Consider the following 14029-nt stretch of genomic DNA (forward strand, 5'->3'; position numbering starts at 1 on the left):
ATAAACTGGTTACAATTTCTTTAGGTATTAAATCACTGTCGTACAACTTGTATCTCTCTCAACCAATGTTTTAATTTTTTATTCTGCCTGTGTAAACTTTTTCCCGGGCCTCTACTGAAAACGGATATTTATGTCAAGTTAGACTAGCCCGGTCAACAAATGTAAAATAAATAAATAATAAATAAAATTGTTATAATTATTTAAACTGTAGTTGTTGTCTTTTATTATTTTTAAAGACTAAAAATCATCGTTCTTAAAATGTTTTGTAATACTTTGGAGCATTTCTCCCCAGGCCTCCACTGAAAATGGGCTCCTACCCAGTCAGACTTTCTCAGTAATCAAATGTCAATTAATAATAAATATATAAATAAACTTCAGTTAGGAGGTGAAGGAGGTTGTTATGGAAAATGGATAAAGGCATATAATTGTACATGTCATGGTTCATTATTGTAGACATTAGAACAATTAGGGTTTACTAAGAAAAAAGTATTACAGATAGCAGGGGTTTATGATTATTAACGTATTTGCCCACTAGTAAGTGGCTGTGTTGGAACACTTATGAAGAGAGTTTGGTACTTTTGCCCTCTAATTACATTATTGTTTGGACTGACCATGTATGTTGTATATAGTATAAAACAGAGAGTGGATGGGGCTTCACAATTACAGTTTCTTCAAAGTTCAATATATGCAGAAAATAAGACTTCATATGTGGACAGAGATTCAAATAGATATGGTAGTGGTACACTATGTATTAATAAAGTTGGGACTGAGAATTAATCCTCATAAAAGTGAAGGAATTGGATATGATGGCATTTTACAAGTCTCTTTTTCTTCCAGCAAATTTTCAATTGTTAGAATTAGTTTAGACTAAAAAACAGTAGTTAAAAGTCCAAAGGAAGACATTTCCATGAAGATACAAACTCGATTACAAAACTCAGAAATGTTTCCTATGTCACATGAAAAAGTGAATTTACTGAAAATTCTATTTTTTCATTAGGTATGTATTTAACACATATGTGATTATTTCCTGGAAAGCTAGAAAAAAAAAAAACTATGATGCACTCATTTTTTTCTGAAATATATGACATTAAATTAAACCATGTAAAAAGAGGAATATTATATCAGGATGAAAAAAAGTGGGATGTGGTCAAAATAACAATATTTTCATTAGCAATACTTAATGGTAGTATTATGAAAAGTTAATATAGTGATGGCAAAAAGATAACTTTTTCAAAAAAAAGTTTAAAAAGAAGCAGAAATCTGTAATTTGTTTGAAAAAAGATATAAAAAAATGGAAATAACAGTGTCTATGGTTTAATCAGAAACTTCAACATAGACACAAGTGTTAGCAAATTTCTTTCTTCTTTTTTTTTTGAATAAACCCCTATGCCCTGTCAATGTACATGCATATGATACACACATAAAATGCAGCAGAACAGTCAGATATATGCAACATTGTTTTTGTTACTTATTTTGTTTTATTCTGATACAGAAATTATGGGTTCCATTTAGATGCTCGAAAGTCCTTTTACGCGAATACGAAAAGAGCGACATGTATTGCGTGAACCATGGAAACGCCGAATGTCCAAAACTGCAAAATTCAAAACGTCGAAGTGTCATGGTTGGGCCGTCTGCAGTATAGCTCCATAAGGTAAGTGTGCAATAGTTACGGACCTTAGGGTTAGGATGCGGGTTAAGGTAAGTGCATAGATAGGTAAGGTATGTAAGGTTTAGTGTAGGATTAGAATTAGGGTTTTGTTAAATGTATGTGTGTGGATTATTTGTTTTGTTTTGGTATATCTCTGTAGGGTAAGTGTGCAATAGTTACAGACCTTAGGGTTAGAGTGCAGGTTAAGGTAAGTGCATAGATAGTAATGTATGTAAGGTTTAGTGTAGGGTTAAAAGTAGGGATTTGGTGCTTTACTTTAGGGTTAGAAGTAGGGTTTTGGTTAGTGTATGTATGTGGTTTATTTATTTTGCTTGGGTAGGTAGTATGTAGTGGGAGGTGGAGTTGTCCGACTATGGGGATTCGACTTTTTGAATTTCGTGGTTTAGTGCATTTGGCATATTCACGGTACGCGCAATACGTGTCGGTGTTTTCGTATTCGCTTAACAGGATTTTTGCTAATATAATATAGACCCAGAAATTATTTTTCTGCTGGGACTTTCTGAATCAAAAATTTCAGACTCGGAGTCATGCCTTTGGTAGCATTTAAATGACTAGAGCATCGGCTAAAATGTACGTACTGCAAAACTGCTTAAGGCTGTTTAACTGCTAGACTGATGTAGATCAGCTTATTGAACTGCATTTATTCCTTTAGCAATTATTTTGTTGATATTAATGCCTCTGGGGCTTCAGTCAGTCATAAACACATCCTATGTGTAGGGAATGAAAACTCTATACCTCCATGTTACTAATTTCTCTCCTGTCTGTTTACCCAACTCCACAACTATTTAGCTGTCTATTTGTTCCCAATTATGTATTCTTTACTATACGCTGGACCTCTGTGTATGTTTGCTTCATTGTCACATCGTGTGCTATGTCCTTACATTTCTAACTAAGTGCTGTGAGCTCCTCTTCACTCTTGATCTCTGTGTTTTGTACTTATATTTCTGTACAATTCCTGTGTATCCCCTACTAATTTCACACTCTATTCTTACTGAATATTTGTTTCATTTTGTGATTGCTATTACTCACATAAACAAAAATATATCAGACTAGAAAGATAAGCTGCCAGTATAAGTTTTGGCTCACCCTCATCCAAAAATATCCTGACATTATCATTCTTTTTCCATTTCATTTTGGATCCATTAAGTCTGAAAGGTTCCCCAGGGAACATCACAATAAAGTTATTCTCTCACTTCTCATAAAAGTCACACAACTAGAGAAGCAAGAAATCATTTTAACTCTCCACTAAGACCACCAGAAAGCATAATGTACACAATAAAATGCTACATTTATTAAATTTATACTTATACTGGTTCACTTGAATAGCAGCAGGAATAGACAGTTATATTCCCTATCCTTTTAGTCTCCATCCTGTATTTCTTAACATTCTCTAGATCATTTAACTCATGGAGCTTCCCTGGAGATGACTGCTTTTGATCAGCTCACTAGGACCAATAGGCCCTCCATTTGGGACTTACCCTCCTTAACACATCACAGACATTAGCACACATTTCCTGTAGTGTAGTGCAACATTTTTACTCATCCTGCTAATCGTACTTAACCTCTCCTTGCAGAATGAATGATATTTCTTCTAATTTAACTCCATGTACTATGTGGGCAACCAGTCAGAAATGAGTTGTTTTGTGTGTGCCTCCTAAAATGCCACAGCCAGGTTATGTACAATCATTAGCTTTTTGTATTATTGCTTGAATGATGCTACCATATCCCTCAAGTTCATTGTCTAGTTTTACCAGCATTCTATCAGTACATTAACATTCATCTTCAAACTTGTGTTGTACCTACTATTGTGTTAAATTTACCTTTCTTGAAAAATATTAATTAATACAGTTATCATCTAAAGCTTACGTATTTATTTATTGATTCATTGATTGATGACTGACCTATACTTATTGGTCAGCATTTGTTTACTGCAAAATTCATATTAGGCTAATACCTATTTTCAATGAAGGCCTGGAGAGAAAAGCTGCAGAAAACAGTAAGACTAACAAAGAAATAAAGAATGCATGAAATGTTGAAGATAACAACAGCAATAAAACTAAAAACAAACTATTATTTACAGAAACAAATTGCACTGCCACACATTAACATACATTATGTGTAGCAGGCATGGTTTAGGAAACAAGGAATGACTATTTTACATTACAGATAAAAGTTGACAGTTTTTCATAAACACATGTAAGATACTTTGTGTAGATGAATAAATCCAGTATTGAGAAGGACAGCAATGGGAATAGCAGGTTGTTTATTGGGCAAAAATGGGGTATAGATGTAAGGACTATGAGCAGTGAGTGTAGAGAAATGTCAGGTTATGAAAGTGTGTTTCAGCAGGAATTGACAGGTTAGGAAAGACAACAATGGAGGAAGTAACATCAGCTGGTGCAGTCAAAGAGTTGTAATGTTTACCCTCACTAGGTAGGAAAACCATGGTGAGGTGTAGTTTTTTGCCTTTGTTATTTTAGGTGATGCCACTGATGCGGTTGGATGATGAAGAACAAGTGCACTTCTAGCACTGTACAAGATGGGACTTCGTGTGTTCAAGGGAGCTATATACGTTGAGCTGTCTGATGTATGAAGGAAGAATGTTCCATTGTTTGCAACTGAGCTGGAGGAGTATTTCAACTTTGTTTTGTTGACTCAGCACAGGGGACAATTGGAATCATACTACTGTATGAGTGAACATGTAGCAGGGCATATTCTGGCTGCAAAGATATTGTAAATGCTGTTTTAAGTTGGAGAACATTTATGTAGTTTTGTAATTCTAACCATTTTGGCTGCTCAATGGCAGTGCAGTTATGACTTGAGTTGTGTATATATTCAGCAAACTTTGTATTTTTATCATAATACTGTTCTGACATTTGTGATTGGGTTTGTTGAAGGTCAGTTAATGTGGGGGAGGCACATAGTCAGAGCATGGGATAAGCTAGGGCTACCCTCTTGCATGCATCATGTGTCAGAAAATGTTTGGATCTGTATTAAAAGGCTAACTTGTTTGTAAGTTCTGTTTATAGCCTGGGTGACATGTTGGTCACATTTTAATTTGTCATATATTTTAATTCCTAGGCATTTTAGTACTATTAGAGGATATGATGGAAAAGAGTTGTTTGTTTAATGTATGGAAATTTGAGGAAAATACCATTACCTTGGTTTTCTTAGGCTTAATAGGAGATGAGCGGATTTGAGATGGGCTTATATGGATGAGAAAACCTGTTGAGTTATTGACTGTAAACTAGTCATAGATTTAAGAGCACAGATTATTGTGGCATCCTCAGCATACTGAACTAATGCTGATCTTGAGACTGCAGAGTGGAGATCATTAATAAAGATATGAATATCAGTGGTCAAAGGTCAGCCCCTTGGGAAAGTCCTGTTATACTGCAAGGGGGAAAGAAGGAGTTCTGCCATCTGACTGACTAGGATCTGTCAAGGTAGGTTTTGAACCATGATATACAGCCGTCAGACAGTCCAATTGCAGAGAGTTTCTGTGGAAGTAGAGGATGTGAGACAGTATTAAAGGTTTTGGATATATCAAAATAGACTGCTATCAGCGTGTCATTACCATAATGTGGTAGTGGAAGTGGTAGCGTGAACAGGGCCAGGGCAAAAAAACATGCTGGGCAGAATCAAGAAGGTTTTGGTATCTTAATGAAATTGTAACTGAGCACACTCTTTCAGCATTTTTAATATGCAGTTGGGCCTATAGTGTGTTACGTCTTTTGAGACAAAAAAAAATCTGGCCTACTTATTGGCTTCTTCATATTCATAGTATGTCATTTATCCTTAGCCCAGTTTTCCTGTCGATAACCTTATTAAACTCATACTAGCATATCTCAAATATATTGTCTGGACTATTCTCTAGACCTTAAAATTGTTTTATTTTTGTTTTATTTCATCAAAGTAACCATTGCTTTACTGTATAAATTGCTGTATTTTGTTTTATTAATAATATTTATTTTGTAATGTAGAACATTATATTATGGATCTTACCTCTTAGGATGCCCATCAAAAATGGGCTTCCTTATGTCTTACTAAACTGCTAGCCACTGCTGTGCTGTGCTGTGGCATGTGACACAATGACCATCACTAGCACAGAGGATAGTATACAGTGACGTACTAAGTAATCCTACTATGAGCCATTCAAGAAGACAGCATATGTGCTGTATGCTACTGTGGACAGCTATAATTCATGTTTATGAACTGCAGTACTTCACAGCGGTATACTAGACATAGTTCTCACAAAGAACAGCAAGGGTATGAACAAATTCTACTTTAATGAGGTGAAGCACTTTTTGTTTGCTTAATTGCAAACTTCATGAGACCATGATGAAGTTTGCAATTAAACAACCGAAAAGCGCTTCCCATCATTAAAGTAGAATTTGTTTTTACCCTTGCTGTTTTTTGTTTTATTTAGTTTGTCGTTGTGTTTGTTTGGAATAGTTCTCACAATGCTTGTCTGCATCAACACACTATGTCTATGCTATACTTCTCATCCTCTTAGCACAAGAAATCTGGACAAAGACAAAAATAATTGGGGGACAAAGGCCCAAAACACAGGGACAGATTTTAAATATTACTCTTATAAACTTAGACAGCTGCTAGAATAAGGAATAAAAGGTGTTGTGTTCACATGCATTTTCTGAAGGATATGAAGTCTGAAACTCAAACGTTTGTCTTTATTTAATTACCTCAATCCTCAGTGATTTGCCAGAAAACCACAAATTTTATGAGGAACAGACCAAAAATATGAAACAAAAATCTGGACAGTTGAGAGCTATGTATGCATACCTGTCAACCTCTTAACACAAGAATCTGGGCAGAGTAAAAAATAATGTTGGGATAAAGGCCCCAAAAATGGGACAGATATTGCTGTTAGAAACTAGAAAAGTTGATACAATAAAAGTTTTATGGTAGCATGCATTTTCAGAAGGATATGAAGTCTAACAATCAAATGTCTGTCATTATTTAATGACTTCAATCCTCAATTATTTGCCAGAAAACAAAACATTTTATGAGGAACAGGAACAGACCAAAAATATGAGCCAAAAATCTGCATAGTCCACGAAAATCTTGACAACTGACAGGTATCTGTCTATGAATCCCAAGGCCTGTGTTTATTTTCATTTGAGACTGCTATGTGTTTGGAACAATACTGACTTATCCCTGACATTAAGTTTAACAGATGTTTTCAATTAAGTGGATTCTTCCATTAACAAAATAGTTGCAGATATGTTTCAGTTCATATTATCATACAAATGTCTCTATAATTACTGTTTAAAGTTAGCAAACCCTCTGTGAACAGTTGTACTATATTACATTTTTGCCTTGACATTAAGCATGGCGCTTCCCATCTTCCTTGTTTACCTGTTATTTTTTCAACAAATTAACCTAGCATTTACTGCAATTGATAATAAAAGAAAATACACTTGAGAGCAAGCATTTGAAAATAATGTAATCAAATACAGGAATGGAAAAAGCAAACAAGACACTTTGTTCCACCTCAGCGACCACTGTGCCATTAATTAGTAGAATTAAACAGCTTTACCTGACATGGCCAAGCATGATCTGGTTTTGCAGTGCTACTGCAGTAAAATAAAACAAAACAACATATACTTGAGAATGCCTGAAAAACATTCAACAGAACTAAATTGCTCTCTTGAACATTTTCATTGCTATTAGCTCTATTACCTTCATCAAACTTGTTTTACTGAGGCTGATTGCTGAAATAAGACTGATTGTCCTTGATTTAAGTTCAGGTTATTGAAGAAAATCATCACTGAGCAACGATGTATAATCTGTTTATTTTTCAAAGCTTCTACAAGTTGGTACATATGGATCTACAAAGATATATTTCATGGTCTTTCTCATTTCCAAAATGTAAGGTATTATATATCATGTAGTAAACTGGAAAACAGAAAGAAAAACATCATATACAAGTCGAGACCTCATGCTACTGAAAAAAGTGCATGCTTATGTTTACAAACATTGCTTTAATCAGTTAATACATTGACGGAAATTGTTCTTAAAATATAACACATAGCAGAATAAGCTGTATGTGGAATTTATATACTTTGAAGATAAAATAGAAAATAGCTTCTCATTATGCTGCTATGTTCTTTCATTTATTTCTCTGCAATGTTAAAAGAAATACTCATCATGGAAAATGTGAATTAATTTAAAGAAACAGAAGAGGAAATGTAGCTTACCCAGTACATTTTAAATAATTATCTAGTATATCTTATCTAGCCTGAATTTCAGATCTGACTTCTTATTTTTCCTTTAAAAGAACCAGATTTGTTTTTCTCACATAAGTCTAGCTGAAAACCTACGTTTTCTGCATGAGCACATTATAAAAGTTATGAGCATCTATGGTTATTGCCAATGAGGTCAGTAACCCCACCTTGTATCACACACACACACACACACACACACACACACACACACACACACACACACACACACACACACACACACACTACTCACCCATGGTTCATGTCAAGGAAATGCCCACAGCCACACATTTACAACTACTACTCCTTTTGCCCTCACTATGCCTGGACTCACTTCTCTCCCCTCCCCTGCCCCAGGTCCCTCCCATACCCCCTTATACTACATTTAAGCTTGACTCATTCAATCTGCCAATTACTGCTATTTTCAACTCCCACCTTCCATCTTAGAAATGAACCCTAATTACATCATCATATCAGACCACTCCTACTGAATTCACTATTCATTTTATCTCGTTCCGTATCACTCTTCTACTGCTGATGCAGTCCATGTCATCTGTTATCTTTTCCATCATATGTGTACTCCGAATACAGTGGAACAATGATTTCCTTGGACTTAGATACCATACCTTTGTTTATAAGTTGCGCAACATAGAATTGTTTCTTCACTACTGTAGACACATAATGATCAAAGACAAGATTACTATCTATGTGTTTCCCTAAGTGACTGACTACTGGGTCAACTCTAAGTGGTGTGTTGTCAATATGATAGTTAATAGGGGTGGATGACTTCTCCAAGGATACTATTATGCATTTCTTGGCATTTAGTTTTAGTCCATGGCTCTGACACCAGTTGTTTGTCTGTGTCAGCCCCTCCTGGAGAACATTTGTGTAAGTGTGGGATTCAATGACTGCTCCTAATTTGCATAATCTGCAAATTTAGTCATCCAGAGACCACTGAACTCTCCTTGACTTCACAGAAGTAAATGCCAAAAAGGAGTGGTCGAAGGACTGATCCCTGAGGGGCTTCACTTGAGATTGGCTTCTTTGTAGAGGTGGACTCCCCAGTTCTCACTTTCTAGATCCTGTCTATGAACCAGTTGGATATCCACTGAGTGACATACGGGTTTGTACCTAACCTCTTGAGTTTGTCAACAATGCCCGAGTGGAGTATTGTGTCAAATGCCTCGGCCATATCAAGGTAGGCAGTGTGAACCATTTTGCCCTCATCCATTGCTTTGGTGACCTTCTCAAAGAAGTCCACCAGACTGAATAGGCATGACCTGTCCATGACAAAACCAAACTGATTATCACTATTGATCATTTCCATGAAATTTCTTTCCATGGCTTTACATATAATACTAGTGAGACCTATGGGCCTGTAGTTTCCAGGGTGTGTAGATGGCCCACCTTTGTGCAGGGGGATGACTGTTCCTTTTCCCCATTCATGAAGTATGAAGCCTGCTTGGAGGCTATAGTTAAACAGCAATTCCAAAGGCCATGATAGGTCATGATTCATGCTGTTTATAAGGCATCCTGAGATATTATCTGGGCCCACTGATGCAGTGTTCTTGGCCTTAGAGAGAGCATTAAGGGCCTGTTCCCTAGTGATAGCAGGGAGCGTTATATTTGATGGTATTTCCTGAAGGAAGTTTGAGGGGGAGAGAGGGTAAAGTTGAAACTCAATTTATCAGCCAGTAGGTTTGCTATATCTTCTGGCTGAGTATAGATGGCTCCATTTAGCAATGAGCTCTGCACACAATTGTGTATTGCCTTTCAGGTTGCGGACATAGCTAAAGAATGCCTTGTGGTGAGTTAGTTCTGTACTTTTTACTGGTCTGTGTGCAGCTATTAACATGCTTGTACAGTGTTTCCTTGAATAGTTCTGCATAGGCATCAGTGTTCTCAGGGTTTATGGGGGCTTAAAATTTTGCCAGGTTATCACTTAATAGCAGGAGGTTAGCCTTAGAGCAGTTCATGAATATTCCAAGTTTAGCTGGGGGTCCAGGTTTTATTTTTACTTCAAATGAGACCATTTTCTGGTCTGGCCTTACAAGGGAAGACATTTCAGTAGGAGGTGTACAGCACTCTCTCATATTAGTGAGGAAAATATCCAGTATGGCTGCACCCCTGGCTAGTGTGCTGACTATCTGGTTCAGGGAGCTTGTGTTTACAAAATCCAGGAATCTCTGTGCCTGTACGTTTGGAGTTGTATAAGATTCCTTGTTAATAGTGGGGTATTTAAAGTTGCCCATAAATATGGTATTGGGTTGGATGGTTAGTGTTTTTATTAATTTTAAATACATGGTATAGGTTTCCTGTGTCATAGAGGGGACCTATAACTGGCAAGGAAGTGATATTGCATTTTGTCTATGATGATATAAACATGGAGCAGCTCAAGGGCATTGCCCTGTTTGACCAGCCTTGAGGTATATTTATGTTTGATGTAAATAGAGACACCTCCAGCTTTAGTCCCTGTCTGTGTAGTAGCTGCTCTAAATGTGTGGAAGTCGTTATAACCTTGCACTACTGTTGTGCTCTCCATGGCTTTGAACCATGTCTCAGCAACTACACAGATGTCAGCATTCAGTAGGCTGAAGAGAGCTTCTAGGGAGTGGAGTTTTTGTTTAGACTCCTAGCATTTGGCAGTAATACCTTTAGGTTTTCTTGGTTTTGATTTGCTATGTCAGAAGTACTTTTAATTTCTGGCATTGCACCATGGCCACTATGAGGGAAGACAATGTTTTAGCTAATATCCAAAAGCCTAGATGAGAGAGGTGCATACCAGCCCTGGCAAAGCAGTGTGGTCTGTTGACCATCTCCTTACATGCTGACAAATATCAGTCCACCTTAGAATGACACCAAGCCAATTATTAAAGTCAATCATCTTTAGTTCTTATTGTGGCATTCTTGGAGAAGGTAAAAAGCTGATCAGTGCTAGAGTCATACCAGCCTGAGACATATATTCCAGAGCTTCATGATGTCTCTCTTCATATACTCTAGGGAGGTATGCCTCAGGTCATTCAGTCCCACATGGGCTATGAATGAGTCATACTGGTACTTATGGTCCAATAACCTGAGTGCATGCATAATGTGGTGGATCCTACCCCCTGATAAGCAACTGACTGTGATTTTCTCCTTACTCAACCTGGTGAGAGGGACATCAGTGTGTCTCACGATGGAGTCTCCAATGACCAGAATGCTGGATTTTGTGGTAACTTGCCTTATGGGCTTATGTATCGAGGCTCCATGAGATGTGTCTCTATGTGTTGATGTGGGTGCTGTTTCGAAAGAGTTAGCATTGCTCCCATTCCACCCCAGTTCTGCAACATGCATTGTTATACTGGGAGATCTCCACCCATTTTTATCCACCCAGTAAACACCCCTAAAAAGAATACTGCTTTTCTCCCTCAATCTCTAGATCTTAAAACCTGTCTTACAGTTACTTTACACTTCAAAGTCCTATAACCGTGACATACATTTACATTCTCTTGCTGATATCAAGTATTTTCCATCAAATCACAAAAAATCCCACAGCAATTACTTGACTGCCACTTGCCTCCAGATATCAGGCTACATTAATACCTAAACACATACTACTTACCCATACCCCAAACATGCCTGCACACATGCTATTTACCCATGACTACACACATACTACCTACCCAAACCTGATACCTACACACATACTACCTACCTTCCTATCCATACCTACACACATACTACCTACTCGTAACCCATACCTACACCCATACTACCTACCCCTACCCCATATAAGCACACATACTACCTACACAAACCCGATACCTACACACATACTACCTACCTATATCCCATATCTACAAACATACTACCTACCCAAAATCCATACCTGCACACATACTACCTAACCATGCAGATACCCACACACATACTACCTACCCATACCTAGACACATACTACCTACCCATACCCCATAGATGTGCACATACTGTCTACCCATACCCCAAAGCTATATACATACTACCTACCCATACCCCACAGCTTCACATATATTACCTACCCATGCATACACACATGCCTCCTACCCATACCCAATAACCACACATATATTAACTACCCCTACCACATACCAACACACATACTATCGACCATACCCCATACCTACACACACATACTGCCTATCCATACCTACACACAAACTACCTGCACACATACTGCCTAGTCATACCCCATACCTACGTATGTGCTACCTATTTACACCCCATATCTATAGACATACTACCCATACCCCATACCTATGCACATGCTACCTACCCATATCCCATATGTGCACACATGCTACCTACTCATACCCCATACCTACATACATTTTACCTACCCATACCCCATGCTTATACACATACTGTTACCCCTGTCCCATACTTACACACATACCACCTACCCATACCCCCTACCTACAATATACTGCCTACCTATACCCTATTAAGCTTTCACATCACATCACACCCATGTCAGCACCAAACTCACACACATCAAACATATCAAGGTTTCAGTATCTCATTATCTCTATTTTTGGAAGAAAACCCCAGTTACATGCAAAACTACACATTGAGAAACTACTACTTAAATTCAGTCCCACTGTCTTTATACTTCTGATAATGGGCAACACTGAGCCCAGCCCAGGACCATTTAATAATAATCCTTCAGTTCAAACCAATAAACAGCATCTTACTCCCTCTTTAACCATCACAGTATCAAGAACAAGTTTGACTAAACCAATGTCTGTACCATATAACTATCTTGATATTACAGAATCATGGCTGGAACCTGGCACCCCTAGTCTTCAATACCTCACACCAAACTGTTCATACCTACAAGACTACAAACTAGGCAAAACTCCTGGGGGAGGAGAAATAATTCTTTTCCAAGACAACCTTAGCACCCAATCACTGGATTAGCTAACAGCAATTTAAAATCAGATCCTATTTGGAGCCTTTCAAAATTTCCAACATGTAACCAAAAAAGCCTTGTTATAGCCAGTGCATACTTATCCCCACCAGCCTCACTACCAAAATTCAATAACCTCATCCACCAAATATATGTCAAATTTCCCAAAAGCTGTAACCTAATCATTCTTGGACACTTCACCCTTAATTACTTAGGACCAAAAGCCATTGATATGTCTCAACTCCTGGCCAGCTTAAGTCTTACCCATATTACTAGACCAAAATGTGAATCCAATAGGCACACATTACATGATTTTCTAACTAATAATCCTACAATGATATCTAAATGATTCTGGAGAAAATTCAGTCTTTTGACTTGTCAAAAATGCAACACAGCTATACTCCTCTGAACCCACCTACCACCACCACATGCAAGCTCTCATGCACTGACCTTGTCAATGAGTTCAGCAGTCTGACACACATCAACAGCACAGGCCTACTGCCACCACAGTCATCCACCTCTTCACTCATTACAATACACTATTATACTTTAAAAATAATATAACCAAACAGACACAACTGGAACAAATACAAATAGATACTCCCCAGGCTCAGATAAATTAACCCCTTGGTTCATTCGCCTTTGTAAGGACATCATATCCCAACCTCTCACTCACATTTACAGCCTCTGCTTAACTAATAAGATTATACCTCAAATATAGAAAACAACAATAGCCACTCCTGTTCTAAAACTACCCTAGCCAACTGCAGCTTTGCAATTCGTTCTATCTCAATACTTCCCACTGTAGGTAAAATATTAAAAAAAAAATATCTACAGCCAAATTACTTTTTTTTTACATCAATACCATCTTCTATCCAGGTAGAAACATGGATTATTTTCTGTACACAGCATCATAACAGCTTTCTCCTCCCTCACTCATCACATCCTATCCAATATGGACAAAGGCAACCTGACAGTAGCCATCTTTATTGATCTCACAAAAGCCATTGATTTAACTGACCTTAACTTACTATTTGACAAATAACCTGAAATAGGGATTGGTGATGATGCAAAATCTTGATCTGTAGTCTTCCTCACCAATAGGTCCTTCAAGGTGAAAGTAGGACCATCACCTCTGAAACAACTCCTTTTATAAAAGAAGTCCCTTAGGGTTCCACATTAGCCCGAC

This window comes from Protopterus annectens, chromosome 1.part1 (genome assembly GCF_019279795.1).
Source record: "Protopterus annectens isolate FY-2018-M chromosome 1.part1, PAN1.0, whole genome shotgun sequence".
In the NCBI taxonomy this organism is placed as follows: domain Eukaryota; kingdom Metazoa; phylum Chordata; order Ceratodontiformes; family Protopteridae; genus Protopterus; species Protopterus annectens.